This window comes from Trichomycterus rosablanca, chromosome 12, assembly GCF_030014385.1.
Source record: "Trichomycterus rosablanca isolate fTriRos1 chromosome 12, fTriRos1.hap1, whole genome shotgun sequence".
Classification (NCBI taxonomy): domain Eukaryota; kingdom Metazoa; phylum Chordata; class Actinopteri; order Siluriformes; family Trichomycteridae; genus Trichomycterus; species Trichomycterus rosablanca.
Window position 1 is genome coordinate 8,509,973 of NC_085999.1, and position 26,194 is coordinate 8,536,166.

The 26,194-nt window shown below is 39.0% G+C and overlaps 1 long non-coding RNA gene across 1 annotated transcript; it reads right to left on the reverse strand.

The window, feature by feature from the left end:
• Nucleotides 1-4,955: 4,955 nt before the first annotated feature.
• LOC134323863 (uncharacterized) lies at nt 4,956-5,897 on the reverse strand. Its single transcript, XR_010014119.1, has 3 exons — nt 5,783-5,897; nt 5,236-5,299; nt 4,956-5,079 (listed from the first exon to the last, which is right to left on the reverse strand). It is a non-coding gene; the product is annotated as an uncharacterized LOC134323863 (long non-coding RNA).
• Between the last annotated feature and the right edge of the window lie 20,297 nt (nt 5,898-26,194).

A 26,194-nucleotide genomic window follows, 5' to 3' on the forward strand; every position in this document is an offset into this window, starting at 1 on the left:
ACCAACTAGCAAGAATTCTGACCCCCACAGACCGGTTATGTGCCCATGAGGCACACAAATTAGTCCTGTCCCTGTATAAAAGACTCCTGTCACAGAATCAGTTTCTTCCATTCAATACTTCAAATACTTATTTTCCCCACTGTAACATAAGTATAAAACATTAGGTTAATATGTTAATGAACGGCCGCTCAGGTGGCGCAGGGGTAAAAACACACGCTGGAACCAGAGCTGGGATCTCAAATACATCGTATCGTATTGAATCAAAGCTCTGCCTGCCGGCTGAGGCTGAGCGGCCACATGAATAACGATTGGCCTGTTGTTCAGATGGGCGGGACTAAGCCGGATAGGGTCTCTCTCATAACTAATGCTGGCTGATTGGTGGTGCCTGCACAGAGATGAGAAAAAGAGTGTTCTTAGGGTGTGTCTCTCCGTACACAACGCTAGGCTGCACTGCACTCGTCAAAGTGTAGGTGACAAAAAACACACGGCTGCTGCCAACGTTTTGGATGGGGCGTGGGTTAGCTTCGTTCTCCTCAATCAGAGCAGGGATCGGCATAGACCACTGAAGTCGTGCGTCATTCTGTAGTCCTCGTTATGCCCATATTTGGAGACCCGGGTCTAACTCAGATTTCCTATGGGAAATTTGAACGGGGTTTTCAAAAAATCGACTCTAACGCATCCTGTGCTAAATTAACATGTTCAGAACCCTATACGTTTTGTCCTGTGTAAATTTTTCTTCTGTACATCACTGGATCCCCTGAATTACGAGGTTGTTAAAGGGTCGTAATACTAATAATGCTACATGTAAGCTAATGCTACTGCGCATTAATTAGACGTCACTGAACTACACCAATCGAATTGACTGAAAGAGCGGCCCGCGTTTGTTGAGTACAACCAAAAGCATAACACCCAACCATCCTCGCTTTCTACTTTAATGTAGCTAACTACTAAAAATATCAACCAAAACTTGTGAATATCACTCCACTGTCACACTGGTGAATCGCGCTGCTTCGTGCGGTTATTTAAGAGGCTTATAAAAGAAAAAAAAAAAGAAAACATTAAGAGGCTTCCAGTTTAGTGACGTCAATTCAATGTGCAGTAGCATTAGCTTACATGTAGCAATATTCCTATTTTGACTCTTTAACGACTTCATAATTCAGAGGATCCAGTGATAATAGACAGTGGAATCTCCATAAAACAAAACGTAACAGCTTTGGAACATTTTTTATGACTACAGGATGCGAGAGAGGCAATTTTCTAAATCTCCATTCATATTTCCCATTCAAAATTTCTCTTAGAACAACATGGCGTGGCCTACAAAATGACGACACGACTTCAGTGGTCTATTGGTGGAGAGGAAGCATGATGTAATCGGGCAATTGGATGCGCTAAAAGGGAGAAAAAGGGGAGAAAATGCATAAAGAACGTATAAATATATATTTTTTTAATCTTAATAAACAAACAAACCTGAATGTAACATACAATTTATTATTTAGGTTCTTTAGGTTAAAAGTAAATAAATGGCATACATGAGTGTACAGCCTCGGATACATCTCTAGTGATTATTAACTCTTTTTAGCCATTAATCTTGTCTCAGATTGATGACAGTGAGAATAGGTGAAGGAACTCCAGTGTCCGCTTCTGCCCTGATCATGTGCACATCATCGAGGAGACCATTTATCAGTGTACCATCTCCATCCTCCTGAATGATTCAAAAAGTGGTTAACTCATGTCAAACCTTGCACCACTTTGACCCGCTGCTCTGTGGGGTGAAAGGCTACATGTCCTTGTTTTAAAAATCTGATTGGACCATGTTGTAATTACTGGTTTACCATTGACATTACACCTTGCTCTCACCCCATCCTTTCCCTCGTCAACGGCGCTGATATCGGTAGCCTTGCACACATCATTTTGCCTTCCCCCATTCACTGATTGCCTGTAGAGGTTGTAGTAATGAGAATGTCAGCCCATAGTGAATTCTAATTTAGCTCAGGCCGGTCTACAGCAGGTATTTGAACCGTGTCGCAGGATTGTAAGACCAGAGAGAGGCCGTGCAGGGGCTCACCAAAGCAGTTCTGCTGATTATGACTGAATTACCTGTTTTTCTTCTCGGCCTCTGTGTTTGCAGCACTCTGACACCAAGATTAGAAGGCAGAATCCCACATGGCTGCTGCAACCTAAAAGTTAATAATCCTTTTAATTAATGGTTAGGGCCGATGCTGAGCAAAAACTATGAAGGATTACAACCTAAATGAGCAGCATCAATTAGCTTGATTATCAGGCTAGGCTTTAAGTGCTGATTTGAGAACCAATGCGCTGTGGTACATCATAAAAATCAGAGCTGCTAGGCGAGGTATTAACAGCGGTGCTGCGTGTGCACTGAAGATAGCTGTGAAATGTGCAGTCCCACTGGAGTGAGCCGCTCCAGCTGGTCCTGCTCGAACCTGGTGCTGCGTGCAATATGATCACTCCATCAGCGCTCGCTCGGATTTACATTCATCAGGCTGCCGTATCAAAAAACATGCCCTTAACAATTACACAGCTCTCCAGCTCTGAGGAGGGAACAAAACAGCAAGCCAAGGAATAAATGCCAGACGTGCGCTCTAATCGCAGGCGCTGTTAATCAATGAAATGCCTTCATATCTTTTAATTAAAGTTTTATTAGAGGAAATGTGTCGGGATGTTGGTCCGATGCTGGCGCTCCATTAAAGGCGACAGGAGAGTTTGGGTAATAGTGATGGCAGATGCTGCTGGTCAGTCATGCCAGGGCTCATCATGTCTGTAATTGCATTTTGTCACCTACAGAGGGTGGTGAGGAACCCCCGCTAAAGGCGAGGCTCTCGCCTAGCAATTATTGTCAAGCAAATTACTAGGTAGGCAATATATAAGCTGTCAGGCGAGGTTAGCAAGAAAAAGTGTGAGGAAATGGACCATTCAGCCATTCATCATGGTTGTAGTCAGAGACAACAAATTGAAAAAAAATTGTCATTCTATCCGCTGGAATTAGACGATGTTACAGCTTATCACAGTTGACTGAAAATGAGGAGAAAACTGTGGTGACAATATGTTTGCTGTCTCCTCTCAATATCAGTCCATTAATGACCAATTTACATCCACATCTAACCTTTTATGTCATGCCCTGCTGTATTTATAGTCATTACAGTAATTACAGCTGAAAAATAAAGACATATTTAAGTACTGCAGTACACAATTAGATAGATAGATAGATAGATAGATAGATAGATAGATAGATAGATAGATAGATAGATAGATAGATAGATAGATAGATAGATAGATAGATAGATAGATAGATACTTTATTAATCTCGAAGGAAATTAAGCAGTTATTATCCAGCCATGCATGTATAATAACAGGCCTAGTTGATCTTAATTTTGGATCAAGATGGCAAGAGGAAAATATAGAAGCAACTTTGATGGCAGGATGGCGATAGCTTCAGTTAAAATACTATTTAGCTTGCTAGTGTTTTAATAAGTACAACTGGGATTGGAAACTAAGCAAGAATCCATACATTAAGCTCCCAGGTAGCGCTGCGGGATATTCCTCTAGCACACAAGCACTGGGATTCTGAACTCTTAAATTCAGAATCTTAGTTCTGGTACCGGTCGGCCAGGTGCTCCCTAGCAGGCACAACTGGCAGTGTCTGCAGCAGACAAAATTGAACACTAATCTGCTGTGTGGGAAAAGGCTGGACTACAAAAAGGGGTGGGTACTCTTCGGCCTCATGAGCAAATCCGCCAAAGTATAGGTAAATATAAAAGTGTCAGTGGACTGCGTACGCGTCAAAGGGAGTGAGTATCCACCAAATATACCCTCCTCGGAGGTCCCCAACAGTGGAAGATTAATTGGCTACACTAAATTGAGACAGTAACCATGATGTCTATGCATAAGTGCAACATGTACAAGGAAGAAAAACAAAAGAACTACAGTGACTGCATATTTCAATCAGGTAATCAGTACAAACTGACTATAATCAGTATAATCAGTACACCAAATACACCGACCGACTGATTATCTCTTCATCACGGCACCTGTTAGTGGGTGGGATATATAAAGTTGATGCGTTAGAAGCAGGAAAAATGAACAAGCATAAGGATTTGAGCAAGTTTGACAAGGGCCAAATTGTGATGGCTAGACGACTGGGTCAGTATCTATCAAAAGTGGTTCAAGGAAGGAACAGTGTTAAACTGGTAACAGGGTCATGGGTGGCCAAGGCTCACTGATGCACGTGGGGAGCGAAGGCTGGTCCGTGTGGTCCAATTCAACAGACGAGCTACTGTAGCTCAAATTGCTGAAGAAGTTAATGCTGGTTCTGATAGAAAGGTGTCAGAATACACAGTGTATCACAGTTGCAGGGCTGTTTTGGCAGCAAAAGGGGGACCAACACAATATTAAGAAGGTGGTCAAAATGTTATGCCTGATCGGTGTATGTACATAGCTTGAGGAGGTGACCAATAGTTTGGGTAGTATACAAATTATTCAAAACATTCATGTAAGTGTCACATCACTGATTAAGGAAATACATTTTGAAAAAGAAATGTGTTCCATACACTGTAAAAAGGACACTGTGAAATGTACAGTAACTTGCTGGCAGCAATTAGCCAGTAAGTTGCTGTAATAAATTTTACAGTACGCATACTGCAAATTTAATTACAGTAACTATAAAATACTGTAATATTTATTACAGTAATAATCACAGTACTGTAGCTCTTTTTACAGTAATTTCACATTACTGTAACCTATTACAGCAGTAATCACTTTACTGTAATTGTTCTCACAGTCTTTTAATTACAGCAAATATCAGACTACTTTAAAGGCATTACAGCATTTAACACTAAAATAATATTCGAAAAATAACTATACATTGTAAAAATTAAGACACTGCATTTGTAACAAAAAATCATTTATTGAATTTCAACATTTTAAAAATACATAGATAATTAAATAAATAAATTCATATTTTTATAAACACAGCTGTTCTGAACAAAAACAAAAATGTGCAAGTGCTTTGTTTTACATTTGCTGGAATCCACATCTTGGGCTGAAGTTTTCTTCCCTGGACTGTAAAGATAAAACAAGGAATTACTGTTACTGCTATAGAAATGTATATACAAGACTGGAGACTATGACAATTTAGTTAATTCCTAACCTCCCATTAAAGATATCACATTAATAAACACATTCTACTATTAAAAATGTGCTGTTTAAAATTCTTACCTGTTTTGGGGCTCTGTTTTGCTTTAGTCCACTTCAGTAGGCTACTTAGACATGCCTCACGTAACTAGAAATAAACGAGTGACGAGTGTCACCACATAGAACATGGAGCTACAGCACAGCCACATATACACACGAACGTTACGAACAGTGTTTTTACTCCTACGTACATTCAACTTATGCCGTTATCAACTAAATATCACCAGATAACAAAATACCATGTACAAATAGCTTATTTTGGTAATGTTATGAACGCTGGCTCTCTATCACTTTTGGCTAGACCATTAGCTAGTTGTTTATCAACTGGCCGATTAGTTCTATGTTTAGCGAGCTAGCTCGCTCTCTGTCTTGATAGCGTTTTAAAAGAGTAGGTGACTATTATCAAGTAATTCTAATTTCTGTACCTGTTACTGATAATATAAAGACGTCTTTCTGTCTGAGTGATAAAAAAAAACTAGTATTTGTGTTAGATATAATGCAATCTGTACTATTATCAAAGACGGATTATTGTTTAAACTGACAGAAAAAGAAAAATCCCGCTTAAACTTACCGTATTGTGATTCACAGCAGAAATATGCTTACTGTAGAATTCGCCCACCACTGAATCTTGACCATGATCCTTTGCAGATCTACAGTAAAATGCTGTGTACAGGTTCTACAGTAAGAATTTTATCATTCTACAGTAGTAATACTGTAAAAACTACAGAAATTTGTTACAGTGTACCTACAGTACAGTTTCAAAGACTATGCATAGGCACTTTTTCCCTTCAATATGACAACCATTTGTATATACACATTATGTAGTTATTTACAAAAAAGCACACTTTAGGAATCCCTCCCTAGCTTCCCAGTGTGTTAGTGGAAACAGTTCTGTACTCACATCAGAGCTATGGGCCTACCATCTGTTTGATTCTCTGCATGGTGCCCACACAGACTACAAGTACATACACTCAGTTTTGCTATCTGACATATTCAGTTAGTTGCACACACATGCACTTTTAAGAACAGTGGGTAACATTAGAAATATAAATACACTCACATGGGAGCACATGCATAAACACACACACTTACACAGACACACAAGTGCATTGGTTTCCATGTACAAGCCAGTCTGGTTATAAATAAATGAAATTTACAATCTAAAACAAAGAGGATTTAGTTTTGGAACTGTCCAGTTTTACAAACTGCAGTTTCATAAGACTGGAGCAAAATAATACATTTTCCAAAGTGCTACCATGGCAGGTCTTGTATTGCATTTGTACTAAGCAGGAATTGAAATAATTGGAAAACCATTTAAAAGCATGTAGGCAGTCAAGCAGTACAATAGTAAGAGGAAAACAAGTGGCAAAATAAACCACCTCATATGATTCAATCGCAAGATTCGCCAGTAGCACTAAATGGCTAAAGAGAAGTTTTTAAATGCTTTTTACAGGTGAGGAACATGTGATACTATCAAGCACTTTCATGATGAGCTATTTAATCTTTTTATGATTCAGCCTTTGCTGTACCATTCATTCATTGTCTGTTTTACCACAGCTTTATCCTGGTCAGGGTCAGTCAGAGTGGGTCTGCATTGGGTGAAAGGTAGAAAACATCCCAGAGAGGTCACTAGTCCATCACAAGGCATTTACATTTACATTTTTGGCATTTAGCAGACGCCTTTATCCAAAGCGACTTACATTACAGTTACAGTATACAGCAATTGAGGGTTAAGGGCCTTGCTCAAGGGCCCAACAGCAGCAACCTGGCAGTGGTGGTGCTTGAACCAGTGACCTTCTGGTTACTATTCCAGTACCTTAACCGCTAGGCTACGGCGTGCCTTCAAGGCACACATTTACACAGACACACTCACTTACACTTAGAGCAGATTTTAGTAGCTCTAGTTGTCCTGACTGCATGTCTTTGGATTCGTGGGAGGAAACCGGAGCACCGAGCAACATGCAAACTCCACACAGAAAGGACCCTGGCCACCTGGCTGAGAAATCGAACCCAGGCCCTTCTTGCTTTTATCTCTGCACATCTCCAGCCCTGTATTACCAGAATTATAAAAGATATACACATATTTGTTTTATGTAAAAAATTAATGCTAATATCATAAGAAGCTATGTCAGCCTTTCTTTTCACAGTCTTCTTGGGACCACTATAAGCCAGTTACAATTGAATGAACTTTTTACATTGCTAAAAATATTTAATGACATGTTATATGAGAATTTGCTATGAGAAAAAACATGGGAGGCATAGTGGGAAGCACTGGTGCCTCACAGCAAGAAGGGCCTGGGTTAGATTTTCCAGCATGTTGATATTACTCATACCACCTACTAAATTGTTGTACCGCAGTACACCCCTTAATGGCAATGGTACTCCCTAATGGTAGTGGCTTTTTAACAGCATAATGCACCTTGCCACACTGCAAAAATGTTCAGGAATAGTTGGAGGAACATGACAAAGAGTTCAAGGTCAACACTTGGCCTCCAAATTTGCTAGATCTTTATCCAGTTAAGTGTCTGTTTGGCATGCTGGACAAACAAGGTCCAATTCATAAATGCCCTACCTCACAACTTCTAGAACTTAAAGAATTCACCATATCTTGGTACTAGATGCCACAGGACACCTTCAGAAGTCTTGAGGCATCCAAGCCTTGATGGATCAGAGATGTTTTGGCAGCATGAAGAGAGCTTACACAATATTAGGCAGGTGGTTTTAACAGGTATTGTTAATAGGTGTATATTTAAAGTGGACACGCATTACAAGTATCAATTCCACTGAAATCTCTGGTTACATTCAAAAACTCCAACCACCTAATAGTATATTACCTCTTATTTAATCAAATCTCCTGATATATGCAAAAGCATAAACTAATGTACCTAATAGTATGTATAAAAAAAAATGTGCACAGATGTCCGGTAAGATCCCTGGCTGCTGTGTGTAACAATATATTAAAAAGCTTGAACACACTATCCTACTGTGGGTGACTACATATGCGCTAACAAAGTGGGTTAAATGTGGATGGATGCAGAGAGACAAAAAGGATGGAGCAGATGATTTCCAGCCTCAGCATCTTCGCACCATCATCAATTAGGGTGCGATTCAGGCCAGCACACCCATATTTCCCTGTCTAATAAATTATGCCACATATCAGAAATGGCACGGCAGCTACCTATTTAAAAAGAAACAGGATTGTGCCAGGCAGGGCCATAAATATGAAATATGAAAGGCAACAAATTGAAACGGTCAATAAAGTGTGAGATTTGTTAGAGGGCTAAATGCAGCTTGGGGAAAGGTGAGGCTCACTATCAGGAATTATGATGATAGAAATGGACTTTGATTGGTGTTTAATATAATTTTTTTTTCCTCTGGCATGGCAGGAACTAGTTCGGAAATCAGCAGGCAGGTTCTATTTACTGTGTGATTAATAACGGGCCTGCAGCACTTAAGCAAAATGCACACATTACTATTTCCAATTTAATTTTTTATTGTGAAATCACCGTTTTTGCACACTTAGATTGCATTCATTTATTTCGTATTATTGCTTAAATGCTTCCTCCTGGTTTTAATTTAAAAAAGAATAAATGCATCGTCATCTTTTTCAATTTTTATCATTGACAAATGGGTGGCATTAGTGTGTCGGCCTGTAAAAGGCTTCTTGTTATTCTGAATAATTTTCAAATTACCTCATTTATTTGCCACCACGTTTTTCTTTTTCCTTTTTTCTTACCCACTTTACGGCAGTGTTGTTGTACATGGTGTGTTTGACTCCTGTAAAATCCTTTTTTGTTTTTCATCCTCCCAACAGTTTCTGACCTCCCGCATTCTTAACTGCTTGTTACATAAATCTGTCCCAAAAGCCAAAATGAAAATGTTTATTGGCCACTTACGTGAACTCACTAAAAGGCCTGAGCGTCGACACAGTCCAGACATGGCACATTTGTTTGGAATTAGTAACCCCATTTCTCGGTGCACATGAATGGATCTGAGTGACCCAGAGAACAGGTAGTCGAGCGAGTGATTTCATCGCTGTCGGCTGATGGCATGGCTTTTAGCAGGTGAAACCTACCGCCGCGAAGAACAAAGCAAACCGGGGTGTTCTCACACACAGGGGTCACGAGAGGTCGATGACACCGCAGGTCCTGACACTATGACAGATTAAGGGGATGGAGCCGAGCGGGTGTGTGCTACGCTGAAACCCTGGTCTGTGTCCGTTCACTCAATGTAAGTTTTCACCCATGCCCATGCTGGGCTGGGTAAAGAGGGTGGGGTGTGTGTGACAGGCTTGTAAAATTCCATGATGGATTCAGACTAATCTACGCCAGACTGGTTTAGAGTGTGGAAGGAGTGGGGCCAGATTAAGCAGGTTTCTGAAGTAACGGATCTCTCACAGATCTTCACAGTTACTCTTATATAACAGAGCTAAACCTTTACAGTGTTTTACTAGTGTTCTGGGCTGGTTCAATCTGTGTGTGAATGTGTGAATGTCTTTGTTTAATATATATATAAATTCATGTTAATGTTATTTTATTGACTGACATTAAAAGTAATAACACATTTAAATACATTTAAAGTATTTGTACTTCTTTGTACATACCGTACGTAGTAACCTAGAAATAATCCAGCATCCATAATCTAGTTATTCATTTATTTAATTCTTTACTTATTTTTAGCTCTGGATAACTTTTAATGTTGTTAAAACCCAAATTCTTTTCAGTTCCATGTTTCATAAAAACAATACCTAGATTGAATTGGCTCATGTTATTGCCCCCATCTGAATCACCTTTATTAGGGTTTTACTTTGGGGTGAGCAGGATACAGTATAATTTTGTAAAATGTAAAAAAAAAAAAAAAAAAAGAGTCTTGGCCGCTCAGGTGGCGCAGCGGTAAAAACACACGCTGGAACCAGAGCTGGGATCTTGAGTCTCAGCTCTGCCTGCCGGCTGGACTGAGCAGCCGCATGAACAACGATTGGCCTGTTGTTCAGATAGGGGTGGGATATTAAAAGTCGGTTAGGGACTCTCTCATAACTAATGCAATTACGACCTCTGCTGGCTGATTGATGGTGCCTGTACAGAGACGGGAAAAGAGTGCTGTCAGGGTGTGTCTTTCTGTACACAGTGCTGATCCGTATTGCACTCGTCAAAGTCTAGGTGACAAAATGCATACGGCTGCTGCCCACGAGTCGGAGGGGGTGTGGGTAAGCTTCGTTCTCCTCAATCAGAGTGGGGATCGGCATTGGTGGAGAAGAAGCATGATGCACTTGGGCAATTGGATGTGCTAAAAGGGAGAAAAAGGGGAGAAAATGCATAAACAATATATATATATATATATATATATATATATATATATATATATATACAGTATATATATATTTATATATATATATATATAAAACGACAGTTGGGTAACATGGATAATATTAAAACTGACTTCAGACAAATGATGCATTTTAAAGCTAGTGGTATTCATAATCTCAGACCTGGCACATTTTAATATTAAATGTCCTTTTTGACACAAAGCTCTTATTTTTTTCTGGACTTTGGACCAGCACTGAGATTACACTGACCTGTCCACCTCCTAATGGCTAAGGTGTTTCGAACATTAGCCTATCATGCATATGCAGATGTCCAATTGCTGAGAATTGAACCCCGGATCCCTGAATCTCAACAACAGTGGTCTAGTGTACTTTACTTAGTCTTGCTACACCAACTAAGTGCCTACTAGTACAAATACTATTTTGTATTTTTCATTTATTTAATACAATTTTAAATCCATTACAAACCATAAATTCAGCAAAACAATTTAAGTAAAATTTGCATCTATGAATTATTTTTTGTTCTTTAATATTTGGCACCTTGAAAAGCAGGTAAGCATGTTGGGCTGAAGGGCTACATGTATACACACACAGATCAGTCTATCATGACATTAAAAACACCTGCCTAATATGCTGTCAAAACAGCTCTGATCCACCCAGGCATGAACTCCACAAGATATCTGAAGGAGTCCTGTGGTATCTGGCATAGGCGCAGGAAGGGGGGGCTGTCAGAGCTGAAAAAAATGAGAACAGGAATATAAAACTAATGAAATGGATCAGGAGCATCACTTACATTAGGTTGTCTTTCCTTTTACAGGTGTAATATTTATATTTATTTATGTTTTGCTTAATAGATACATTAACTATACTATATTTTCTATTTATTAATCCAAACTGAAATCATCACCCATGTTTTAAAAGCTAAAGAGAAACAACTAGAAAACTGGTACCTGGTAAATAGATTTCCCTCTTCTTTCTGTTTAACTTATGTTTCATGATGTTTCCCTACAGGATTGTTAATTTCATGTGTATTTCATGCATTTGATGTCCGTCATGGCGCTGTGGTTTTAGGGTCAGCCTTTATAGAGGCCCGTGTTCCTAATAATTTGTTTATGAGCTTGTCAAGACCAACACATACTTCATTTCAGGATAATAGCACTTGAATGAGCAGTAGCTGCATGTCTTAAGGCTAGGTTATTCTGCTGGATTTAATTAGGACCCTATAAAGGTCTTCAAATTAATTTGACTGTTTTAAATCACGCTGTCAATTAGGTATGTTTTATAGATTCATCTGCAGGGCTTTAAAGATGAGAAGTGGCCACCCAGTATTTTAGTGTCTCTGGTTTTTAGTATTAATTACAATTTTCTATGATATTAGAAATTCTGTAAATAAAAAGTTTAACAACTTAACAACTGGGTTAATAATGGCATCAAAATTCGATTAGATTAGATTATAAGACTTGCTTTAAACACGCAATATTATGTTAGCATGCCATTTCTTCATATCTTCACTTAAATATTTGCAGTTTTTTTCTGTATACATGACCTGTCTATCATTGTTGTTAAAACAGTGCAACAGATCTGGATATTTGGTTAATTTAATCATTATTCTGTTATTAAAATATGTAAATGTTAAATATAAAAAATAATTACTGTCCATGAAACAGCAGCAACAACAACCTATTAAATACTTAAAATGTAATTAACATGATTGCTTACCAATTCATCTAAATTACAGGATTGTTTAAACATGGCAACACCTTAATTTCCTTTTTTCTAAAAGCAACCATAAAGTGTGAAATATTATTAAAACCTTTATTAAAATTTAATGAAGTCCTCTGTTAATTTAATTAGTGATTTTTCCTAACTAGTCAGTATCCTTAATGTCATGACATTTTTCTTGATTAATGCCTTATCATCATACAGGCTCTCCTGAAAACACATGGTCTAATGAGACTAACACCTATATGACCCAGTCCTACTCTGCCTGAGCTGAATTCACTTTCCACCTTCTGGCTGTGACCAAACCCAGAACTCTGGAGAGGTGATCCGTGATTTTCTGATGATTCTAATCCATTTTATTTTCAAAAATATTAGTAAGAAAGTAAATGCACTGATTATTGCAATTAGGATAGCATTTAAACACTGCTGTGTCACCCTGTATTGCTTTTTCAAGGATCAGTATGTGAAAGTCATATATGATCACATGGTATAGTGCCATCTTTGGTCTAGTAGATCCTCGACCAAATCAAACCTAACCTCTCACTTAAAGCCAAGATAACCAAACCAAAGCTCTTATTATGGACACATTATAAATAGAACCAGTTCATTGAAAGAGACAATAACGCTTGTAAGAGTTGAAGGTAAAAGAGGAAGAGGAACAGCCAGCAACAAGGTGGATGGATAAAATTAAAAGCGGAACCATGAATTAGCCAAGATGGCTTAGCACCCAAACAGAAAACAGGATGTTCTGGAGCAGGGGTGCCCATACTTTCGTGGCTTGATATCTACAATTTCAGTCAACAGGTCATCGCAATCTACTTTTTAAGGTTGGCCTCATTTTTCAAAAAAGCTTTGTAACTTTTTTAAATGCGCTTCAGTTGCCTATATTGATATTCAGCATTACAGAGCAAGTGACTGAAAAATCATACTAACCTTATTCTGAATATTTGCACTGAATGATGTCAGCCAGGTTTATGTAGTCTGGACAATAGCTGCTGTTGCCAATTCTCAAGCAGGCTATCAAGTGTTTATCAGTTCATCAGGACTGATATTTAGACAATTATTTTCATGTGATAAATGGCTGATTCACACAAGTAGGTTGATCCAAAAATGCTGTCAAATATGTGGCACATTTTCTTGTTTGGATATTTTCCCTCAGCCAGCAAGTTCCAAAATTGTCCAGCAGAGGCCCTTAACTTCATTTGAATGTCAGATTATAGGGTTACAATTTCTGTACGTAACATAAGATCTAAATGTTCTTCATTAGCTTCCTCGTATGAACCAAACAGCCATCTTTGCAGTGTTCTTTCCCGAATAAAACCCTTATTTTGGTTTCTTTGTGCTTCGTTGTGCACTCATCTTCACAAACAGTGTAAGTTACAAACTGGCTACTGAAGAATGAAAACTTTCTAGATTAGCAGCGCTTTAGGCGGGCTGAGGCATAGCTATGGTAACAAACTGACCTGTTTGAATAAGGCGCGATCTACCAGCGTGCACTGTGCGATTGACTGGTAGATCGCGATTGACAGCCCTGTTCTGGAAAAACACTATCCACATAATCAGCAGGAGTTGACTTAATGGCACTTATTAAAAAAATAATAATAATAATAAAAAATAAAAATACTAATAATAAATCGTCATCATCTTCATTACTAATATCATGTTTGCAGAATGTCAGAATAGTGTCCCATTTATTTATGGCTGCCTATACTGCATTACATAAAAAGACCTGAAGGTCCTGAAGGTGAAAATAAATAAGCTCTATTTTCTGTCAGATATTTTAAATACAATATTAAGTATGTGTTGCTTTTAATTTAGACTCATGTATTTGTTGTAACATGACATGATTTCTTCATGATTAGAGAGGCCACAGAATATGGAATCCATATAAAATCATTAAGTGACTCATTGTTTTATGAAGAATGATGCTGTGAACAAAATTAACATCTCTAGTAACTGTTGTCTGATGCTGTCTCTTTTATTATTGGAACACAAGCCAGTGGAGCAGTCCTTATAATTGATGCTCTTGTGCCTCTTTCAATGTCATTTAGACCTTTTTCTTTTGCTGTCTTGATTTACCACCAAGGCCTAGTGGGTCTGCTCAGCAATTTTGAACCTACAGACCAGTATGGTAGATGTTGTAGCACGCAATACACCCGTGTGTTTTTCTTTATATCACCTGTATATACTGAATTTGTTTTAGGTTAGAATTAAACACTGTGTTATAATTTATATATCGTCACTGTCTGATGAAAAACACGTATCTCGAAAAACCCAACTTTTCAGGAAAAGGGAAAAAACATTTTCCCCTGACAGTAACGGTGCAAACGAACCACAAATAGTGCAATTTAGATACAATTCAGCACAGAAATGAAAATATATCTTCATCAGATCGTCAGTCCTCCATCACCCCCCACGATCCTAATTGGATAAGCGGATAAGACAATGAATGAATAAATGGACTTACGTGTATTGAGACAGCAAACAGGGACATACGCGGAATTCTTTTGGTGAATTCCAAAGAGTACGTCCAACATATGAATGCATGTTTTAGCACGAGCAGAGTGTAGAATTACTATACTAAACTATACCTGGTCAAAATCAGCAGATTTAATCTGGCAGCTAATCGAGATACTTGTTATTTTTGATCTTTTTATTGGTCATTTTGATATTAGCTGCTATGGACAGACAGAGATTTATACCCACAATGAACACGTGTTTTTCATTGGACAGTGACGATATTTTACTGTGACTTTATTTGCATGTAATTAGAAAGATACAATCACTTTGTCCTGACATTTTTATCCTATGAATGCAATCAGGTTAAATAATTTCTTAGAGTTAGTTTAAAGAGGCTAGTATTTTGCAGAGCTGTGGAGAGTAGCCTGACTGCATTTGGCTCCCTTATATCTGGGGAGAGGAAATTAATGTGTATTAATGAAGCCTATGAAAGCGACTAATTGAGCATTCCGTTACTCGCTGAGTTGGGCATCTGCTACTGACACTCTAAAGCTTTCGGCCTGCAGCATAGTATCTCTCTCGTTCATGTTTTCTTCCACACTCTTTCTCTCTCTCTCTCTCTTACTTTTCCTCTCTCTCTTGTTCTCTTTGGCTATGGCACATGGTCAGGCCATTAAAATCAGACCAGCCTAGCGAGGTCGTTACAGTGACGGCCACATTAATGGCACCTGATCTTTCAAATGAGCCCTCGGAGCCCATAAACATCTGATCTTCTGCTTCTTTTTAAGTGCCCAGGAATACTGGTTCAAAAAGGATGACAGTATATTCCACACCATATGTGATGTGTTCTGTTTAAATCCCCCTGCATGTTTGAGAGGCTTCAAACCCAGAGATAGACAGACATACTGCATGTCTGCCATGTGCTGCTTTACTGAACATAGCTATTACACATCCAGGCTGTCTTCCTCATCTGCCCAGATGTCTTTAAAATGTGTCTGAATAAGTGTGGGGGAGCTACAGATAGGTGACAAATAAAGAAAAGAGAAAAACACAGTGTTTTTACAAGGTTTTGAGCTAGCATCACTTTAAGTCAATTTGGCATAGATTTTACAAGTCTGTGAACTTTACTGGAGGGATGAAACAATATTATTTTACAAGACATTTATTTAATTAGTGTTTTGATAGTGGTGGAGAGCATCTTTTATTATGGAGTTACAGTGGTACCTTGTAACTCGACATCCCCGAACTCCCTTCATTGAGAAATGTATACCCTTAAACTCGACGTGTGTGCGACTGCCACTTTGTTTAGCACTTGGCTTGAGCTGTTTCACCTTTAAACTTGTGTTATAGCTCGGGGTGCTAAGTTGTAAGAATCAGCTTTTCCGAAAAACATTTATCATTAAAAAAAGCTTAATGTGACTTAATGTATTAAACGAACCTCTTAGAAACACTAAATGTCTCTTAATTATTACTGCTTATAAGTTCTCTCTACTAATAAAATTCCTCACTCGTTTAATACAATAAGTCACGTTAAGCATTGTGCACCATCACATTCCATAATGGCATAGCCAGCGCAAAAGTGGTTTGCTGCTTCTCATGTGAATGTGCACTTACTGAAAACGATAAGGAATACGGTATTCCAAGATCAAGCTCTCTGCAATTAAGAAGCATAAAGAAACAATAAAGAAATAAAGGTAAAGTGCAGGTTTTTCAATTGTATTTCAGTGTTTTTATATTATATTTGTGTTATTTTTAGTGTATAAGTGTCAAAAACAACCACATTATTTTACATTAGCCTAAAATATATGCAGTTCCACAGGAAACGCATTAACAGGTTTCCCATACATCCTTATGGGAAAAAATACCTTGAAACTCAATGCCTTTTAAACTCGACGCCACTCCCAGAACCAGTTGGTGTCGAGTTTTAAGGTACGTATGTATGTTAATTAGGAGGGACCTATTAAACAGCTAAAAGGCCAAACTATGAGTCTAAATCCAGCTAACATTGGAGACGAGAGAAAGCGCACAGCTGTAAACCAATCATTGCTCTGGTTCTTCTTTAGCTGTACCCATACTTCTGGGCTTACAGACATCCTATAATTGCCAAAAAACTGTCTCTCCTGGTGCAGTAGAGAAGCAGAAAAGACAGCATTTTTACTTTTTTATGACTTAAGTCATATGCTACTTTTCACATCTAATACAAAATATAAAAGGCAATAAAATGTTCAGCAAATTGTGTCAGCTGTACCCCCTACACACATGCTTACCAGGTGATACCTTAACTGTCCTGATTGTTTTCTCTTTATAAGCACTCAATGGAATTTACTGAACGTATCTCATAGATTGGCTTGATGATTCACTTGGCAATATGGCTATTATTGTGCCTGAGTATTTGTAGTTTGCAGTTAAAGGCGTTTTATAGCTCCTGAGGGGCCGGTTTAAGTCGATACGCGAGAACAGGCTCCTTCTGCAGTCCCCACCCCCGTGCCGAGACTCAGTGTAAAGACTCATTTAGAGACTGAGTAAAGTGTCGGAAATATTCCACTTTACCCAGGTAGACTACACTGAGTATATATACATGCACAATAATACACTGATCAGTAATGAATTTTGGATAGCTGATTATTTAAGTGTTGAGCATTTTCATTAATGAAAAATCTTGATGAAGACACCTGGATCCTATTTTGTATGTCTGTATCTTTGCATGTACAGAGCCATTATACCTTAAATTTTAAAAGATCAAAATCTAGATGACAACCAGTCTTTAGTTCAATTTACCATCATAACATCTTGCAAATAAATAATTACCAGTAAAGCAAATAACCCTGCAGCCCTTAATTGTGCTTCTAACCAACCAACCAACAAATAAACCATAGCATGACAATAGAACAAAGGCTTTCTTACTAACATCATACTACTGCACTTGATAGTATGTTATAATTAGTTTAGTGGACTATTTAATAAGAAAGTATAAAGTTTAGGATGCATTTTCAGTATACTCTACATTATGAAAAGTGAAAAGTCTAACATAACAGCACAACACTCACTTAATGCATTTACATTTACAACATTTAGCAAATGCTTTCACTCTTACTCACTGTCTTAACCACTTATCCAGTTAGGGTTGGGGGGGGGGGCTGGAGCCTATCCCAGCTTTTCAATGGGTGCAAGGCACACAGTAACACCCTGGACGGGGCACCAGTCCATCGCAGGGCAGACACACATACACTCGCACACATATTCACACATCCATTCATCTATAGGGCAATTCAGTGTCTCCAGTTAACCTGACTGCATGTTTTTGGACCTATGTATAATGACAAAATTTCAATTCAAACACATATTTAAGTGAGAGAGGAAAACATATGGTGTAGTTAAACTGACTAGTATAAAAATGATATGACTTACATACAACTTATATTATACAGATTAAAAGCAGTAAGCTAGTTTTATGTAAGGCTGGGCCTCTCATTAATACAACTATCATATTTAAAATAATGTTATTTTATTTGTATTTTAACAATAAAGTTAATAAATAATAGTAATAAGGTAAGTAATAGACAGTAAACAGCAAATCAGTGATCAAATAACTGCCACCAAATGATTTCATAATGTTAATTTGTTTATGTTGTGTATACAGTATATGATTACAGTCATTTATAAACATGTAGTATTTTACATTATAGTAATAGATGAATGTATTAATGTACAAACAGTAGAAGCTATTTCATAGGTCATAATGTCTGTACTGAGGGCAAATGAAGACTTAGAAATCGTTCCACAGATCACTTCTTTTTGTGGTGAAATTTATGTGGAGTGCATCCAAGCACAATATGGGAATATGACCTCTTGGCCCATTTTTATGAGTTTGTCCAAACCATACATCAGGAGGGTGCATGTTGACTGCTGTAGGTTACTAATGGTGTGGTGTATTTTTTTTTCTGACTTACAAATGGTCAGATCACTAGATGCCTGTAGGAATGTGACAAAATGTTGAATGTCTTTTTAAACTAACAAAATATACAGTGGTGAGTGGACTCCATCTGGCCTTAACCATGTGGAGCAGCTTTTTTACTTTTCTTAATCACCACGTTAACTCTCCTTTTCATACACAGTATCACAATGGCATCCAGCATAGGCTACTGATTAAGAGATATTTTAGTATCATAGTTTTTTGTGTTAGTGTTATGCAGCTACACCAATCCTTTTACCATGGGTTTGACACTCACCTCTGGTTGTTGTCTGTAAAACATTTTGTATAATCTCCTGGTGTCCACCTCCCAAAAACGTACAGAATGTTAATTGGCTTAAACTGCCTTTATGTGTTGAATAGAATGGCTTTCTGGTTTGTGTTCCTGCATTGTTTCCAGTTGGTAAAAAAAAAAACATATTATTAATTATTTATGTTTAAGTATCAAGCATAATTTTCTGCTTTAGCTTTGAGGAGGATTAAATAAATGGAGTAGTTTTGAATTATTATATCATACACTATTATTTGCTTTTTGTTTTGTTTCAGACAAGATTTACTTTATTTAATTGTATATTATTTTTATTCCATATACAAAAGTAAAATGCTTTGTTTCTTTTTTTATAATTATCATAAACTATTATAGCTGTAGGTGCGTGTGTGTATACTGGCCCTTACAGTGCCCAATGTATTAGAGAAAGTAGAAAGTGAATCTATATCATTTTGGCCGTCTCAGCATTTCTCTGGTGTCTCTCAGATCAGTGCTATTATAGATTGGTGCAGGAAATCAATGTTGTGAATACTAATGACCTTTAAATATCAGAATGCCCACAAAGCAGGAGCAACCAGAGAGCAAAACCTGCTGGTTGTCATAGACATTACTCTCTCATGTGCTAATGAAAACCAGCTGCCCACTCAAAGATACTAAAATACATACATTTTCATTTAATCTGCTGTAGCTGCTGCATCCTAATTAGGAATACAGTTGTTGAGTGCCATACAGAAAAAAACTAGGCATTAGACACAAATGCACCATGGGCCGAGTGACACTTCATTACTGGGCAACATGCATACACCCCTTTACTTACATGGGGACAGTTGTAGCCTAGCGGGTAGGGTACTGGACTAGTAATCAAAAGGTCGCTGGTTCAACCCCACCACTGTCAGGTTGCCACTGTTGGGCCCTTGGGCAAGGCCCTTAACTGTCAATTGCTTAGACAATATACTGCCACAGTTCTGTTAGTCGCTTTGGATAAAAGAGTCTGCTAAATGCCGAAAATGTAAATGTAAATGTACATGGGGTGTAAAAGCAGGGCAATTCACCTGCTGCACCTGGTGTAGTGGGTGCCTCATGAACACGTGGGTCTTGGGAACCAGAGTTTGATCCTCACCTCCTGTCACTGTCTGTATGAATTATTTTATTTTTCATACAGAAAAATAAAATATATGTACATAATATATGTACATACTGTATATTATGTACATATATACAGTGTATCACAAAAGTGAGTACACCCCTCACATTTCTGCAGATATTTAAGTATATCTTTTCATGGGACAACACTGACAAAATGACACTTTGACACAATGAAAAGTAGTCTGTGTGCAGCTTATATAACAGTGTAAATTTATTCTTCCCTCAAAATAACTCAATATACAGCCATTAATGTCTAAACCACCGGCAACAAAAGTGAGTACACCCCTAAGAGACTACACCCCTAAATGTCCAAATTGAGCACTGCTTGTCATTTTCCCTCCAAAATGTCATGTGACTCGTTAGTGTTACTAGGTCTCAGGTGTGCATAGGGAGCAGGTGTGTTCAATTTAGTAGTACAGCTCTCACACTCTCTCATACTGGTCACTGAAAGTTCCAACATGGCACCTCATGGCAAATAACTCTCTGAGGATCTTAAAAGACGAATTGTTGCGCTACATGAAGATGGCCAAGGCTACAAGAAGATTGCCAACACCCTGAAACTGAGCTGCAGCACAGTGGCCAAGATCATTCAGCGTTTTAAAAGAGCAGGGTCCACTCAGAACAGACCTCGCGTTGGTCGTCCAAAGAAGCTGAGTGCACGTGCCCAGCGTCACATCCAACTGCTGTCTTTGAAAGATAGGCGCAGGAGTGCTGTCAGCATTGCTGCAGAGATTGAAAAGGTGGGGGGTCAGCCTGTCAGTGCTCAGACCATACGCCGCACACTACATCAAATTGGTCTGCATGGCTGTCACCCCAGAAGGAAGCCTCTTCTGAAGTCTCTACACAAGAAAGCCCACAAACAGTTTGCTGAAGACATGTCAACAAAGGACATGGATTACTGGAACCATGTCCTATGGTCTGATGAGACCAAGATTAATTTGTTTGGTTCAGATGGTCTCAAGCATGTGTGGCGGCAATCAGGTGAGGAGTACAAAGATAAGTGTGTCATGCCTACAGTCAAGCATGGTGGTGGGAATGCCATGGTCTGGGCCTGCATGAGTGCAGCAGGTGTTGGGGAGTTACATTTCATTGAGGGACACATGAACTCCAATATGTACTGTGAAATACTGAAGCAGAGCATGATCCCCTCCCTCCGGAAACTGGGTCGCAGGGCAGTGTTCCAGCATGATAATGACCCCAAACACACCTCTAAGACGACCACTGCTTTATTGAAGAGGCTGAGGGTAAAGGTGATGGACTGGCCAAGCATGTCTCCAGACCTAAACCCAATAGAACATCTTTGGGGCATCCTCAAGCGGAATGTGGAGGAGCGCAAAGTCTCGAATATCCGCCAGCTCCGTGATGTCGTCATGGAGGAGTGGAAAAGCATTCCAGTGGCATTCTGTAAAGCTCTGGTAAACTCCATGCCCAGGAGAGTTAAGGCAGTTCTGAGAAATAATGGTGGCCACACAAAATATTGACACTTCAGGAACTTTCACTAAGGGGTGTACTCACTTTTGTTGCCGGTGGTTTAGACATTAATGGCTGTATATTGAGTTATTTTGAGGGAAGAATAAATTTACACTGTTATATAAGCTGCACACAGACTACTTTTCATTGTGTCAAAGTGTTATTTTGTCAGTGTTGTCCCATGAAAAGATATACTTAAATATCTGCAGAAATGTGAGGGGTGTACTCACTTTTGTGATACACTGTATATGTACGTACATGTATAGGTATTGGTACATATACATAAAATATATGTAGACTTATTGGAGCACTATTGTCCTTCCAGCATTGAGATTGAGGTGTTTGAAAATCCCAACAACACTTCTGCACCTGCTATAATATAATCTCTATTAAAACCAAGTGTCATTGCAGTGCAGATAATAGCCCACCACCCAAACAATGATGGGGGCAGGCTACAAAAGTAATACAAAAAATACACAAGAGCTAATGTTATTTTAGGTCAATTATTAGACGGCATGTTTTTGAAAAGTGTAAGGAAACCAAAGTACCAAGAAACACATACATTGAATAGTGGCAAGGAGCGAACTCAGACCCAGTATCCAGCCACTTTTTCAGCTGCACCAACAGGTCACATTGAATAGTTAAATAGTTAATGTGTGTTGCTGTGTTTTGTGTGTGAGCACTTCAGTGTGTATTCAGGGCTCCAGAATTGCTGTAGCTTCTCTCTGGCCCGTGCTGTCAGAACACAGAACGCCTATTCACAGCTTGTCAACAGTGTCGGCCTGAGCCTGTAAAAACCTTTTCCTCTTTCTCTAACAACTGCACGGAACATACGTACACACCTACGTTCCTGCCTTCACTCACGCGCTCGCACACACATACACCGCGCCGTGGGTGCCCACTCTTCTGACAGGATGTGTTGCTGGCACAAATTGTAATTCATAAAGGTTAAAGGGGTCAATGCCTTTTATTACCAGTCTGAGTGCATGCAGCTTGATGGGGGCTGCATGCAAATGCAACGTCTCAAGATGTTCACCCAACGGCATAGGGAGGGTGAGAGGGAAACGGGAAGAGCAGCGGTAGGCAGGTGAAAAGTGTGGAAAAGGAGACAGGGTGTACCTGGTCCTCCTGAGTTCATTTTATCCTAATAAGCCTTTTAATTTGACTTTTTATGCAAGATAAAACCATCCAGATATGTATTATTACTAGAGATGCATGAGTAACGATACTGGTATCGGGTATTTGCCCGATACAGCGCTCATTAACTTGTACTCGTACTCGCAAACGAGGCTCCGATACTAAACATCCGATACCATGTGCCTAGTGCCCTGATTTTTGCTCGGCGACTGGTCGGCGCTAGATTTGCCGGCTCGGGAGCAACTCGGCGTTCGCTCGGCGATCAAAACTCGGCTCTCGATCGCTAAGAGTGAACTACCCAACAACTCGATCCGACCGGTTTTCTAGCATGTCAGATATCTGATCCAATAGGTATTGGTATCGGTATCGGTATCGGCAAGTACAAAAATACATGTACTTGTACTTGTACTCGGTTGGGAAAAAATGGTATTGATGCATCCCTAATTATTACTTTTCACATGGAGTATGTTAGTCTGGTGATTGTGTGGAAGTAAACATTTTGAATGGTTTTGACTTGGGTTGTTAGGGTGGATACACTCAGGGAAAGATGCAGAGAGATGCTCAGTGCCATATTAAGTACAACGAGAACCCGTGATCCATACAGCTGTAGGAGACCCCATAGCCAGCAGTGGGCACATTAAAGTCTTTGACCCCCTCTGGTGGACAGGGAGCACAAAAGTAATTTACATCTAATATTAAAGCTCAGAGAAGCAAGTCTCATGTTGAACAGAAATAAATAAATGAAATACTTGTTTTGTTTCAGGCTATTTTAAGGAATGTAATAAAGAAAGTACAAATCAAATTACAATTACACTGGGACAGTAGGAAAAGTGCAAATTAAAACAGAGAGTAACAATTTACAAATCTTATTTGACCTTTATTAAAAAATAAATCTCTGGGCGGCACGGTGGCTAAGAGGGTAGCACTGTCACCTCACAGCAAAAAGGTCCTGGGTTCAATCCCCAGGTGGGGAGGTTTGCATGTTCTCCCCATGTCTGCGTGGGTTTCCTCCGGGTGCTTCGGTTTCCTCCCACAGACCAAAAAAACATGCAGCCAGGCTAATTGGAGACACTAAATTGTCCTATAGGTACCTAACCACTAGGATGCATGAACCAGTGCATTGTAGTGCCGGTCTCAAGCCCGGATAAATAGGGAGGGTTGTGTCAGGAAGGGCATGCGGCGTAAAAACTGTGCCAAATCAATAATGCGGATCACAATCCGCCGGCAACCCCTAACGGGAGCAGCCGAGGAAATAGATTAAAAAATAAATCTCTAATTGTTTGGGAACCTTAAACACCAATTGCCATAGTTGTGGAGGACTTCTTCGTTTTTGATTCTTTCTTAATATTACACTATAGCTGCTTAACAGTCTGTCAGTTTGTAGGTTTTGTAAATTGTGTGTCATAATGTGCCACATGTTGTCAATAAGAGACAGATCTGGACTACAGGCAGGTCAGGCTAGCATGTGCAATGTGTTATCCTATTTTACAACAATGCCACACCATTGTCAAGTCAGGATAAGTCAAATTTTTCAATGTACATTGTATCAAAGCAGCTTTACAGATTTCAGCACCAAAATCCCTAATGAGCGAGGTGAGGGCAACAGTGTCCTCCTTAAGCGGTCTAAATAATTGAAATAAAACTGTGTAAATTAGAGTAAATAAACAGAAACTAGATAAGTAAATACATTTTTAACACATGTGTAAGTAATGTGCAGTAAAATTATGCAGTAGTGCAGTGCACTTATAGGCATTTTACTATTGACTCCCACCACGTTAATTCTAATGTGTGAACCCACCCACCTGGCAGATGTGTATATTGTGTCAAGGTTGTTATTTTGATAATGCTATTTCTTACACATTTGACTTCTATTAATTTAACAATATATCCTACTAAGTTAGTTCAGCTGTTCTGTTTGATTGTTTGGGAAACACACCCCTGGTTGGTTCACTGTAAGGGTTAGAGATCTACAACATAATGCAGTCCTATCAGATCCCAGTTCTGAAAACCACAATGTAACAGAGATTGTGTTCTTTCCCAAAGTAGACTAAATCCAGCCCAATCAGGTATGTTAGATAAGGTAGAATGCTAAACTATGCAGCACTGTAACCTCCACGATTTGAGTCTGCTACCCCTGACCTTGTGAATTAGTGTGAGTGACACTGTAGAGGAAAGGTTATGCCTTCATGCCCTGTTTGCCTTAAAAATTCACACCTGTGGAGGTAGCGAGGGATTTTACCACTAAAGGGCTCCAGCTGAACAGACTGAGACCCACAGAACACATCAGCTTTACCTCCATGTAACCTGTGGCCCTGGCAAGCCATTCATCACCCTCACCTGCACAAATAGTACAGCTTCTGAAGTAGCCCCTTAACAGAAGAGTCAAACTCTAAAGACCTGTTCTGTCTCAGCATACGTAGAAGGAGGGTGGGTGAGTGGGGTTCAGTGTAAAACTGGAATCGTGGTAAAAATGTAAATGTGAAAAAAATTTGTAAAATGTGAAAACTGCCCAAATTTAGCAGTATCTCCACTTCAATTAATACTACAAGTAATGGCAGCTAAAATGTGTTTAAAACATTGTCATCATGGTTTTTGTGTGTCTGATTAATTTTTGGCTATAATTTTATCTGGTGTACATGCACTGAAGTAATCTGATAATGTAAAACCTCTGATTCTCCATAGTGAACTATTTGTTTTTTATCAGCAGTACACACTATTAACTGCAGTCCCCCACAGCATGGTCCCCAAAGTTTTAGTTAAATACCTTTATGTTTGTTTTATTTTTATTTACACTCATGTTATTAAACTATTTAACTGAGTATGACCAAATGTTAATTTATGATGTTAACCGGCAAATCATTTCAGTCTTAAAATATATTAATCCATCATGTACTTCTTGTTACTTTGCTTCACTTTCTGTATTTTTGGTACTTTGGGTGGACAGAGCTTGTAACACCATCCATCTTCTGTAGCTCATCTACTGTGACTAAACTATCATACAGTGCACTGAAATCCAATTACTGGGCTAAAATCCAGTTGTCCACGTTGTCTTAAAATGCAAAATGGCCTTATACACCTTTTAGTATGCTAGTTACTCACTCACTAACTTTCTTAACTGCTTACTCAATTAGGGTCGTCAAGGGTGCTGGAGCCTATACACACAGGGCAATTCAGTGTCTCCAATTAACCTGACTGCATGTTTTTGGACTGTGGGAGAAAACCGGAGCTCCTGGATAAAACCCACGCAGACACAGGGAGAACATGCAAACGCACAGAAAGGACCCGGACCGTCCCGCCAGGGGATCGAACCCGGGACTTTCTTGCTGTGAGGCAACAGTACTACCCACCGAGCCACCGTGCTGCCCATATGCTGATTACCCTAACTTTATTTATTTAAAGTTATTTATTAGCTCATTTGAATCCAATGATAATTGTGTTTTAAGTGTGTCTGTAAACACAGTAAATGATAGGGTATTTCCTGTGGTTT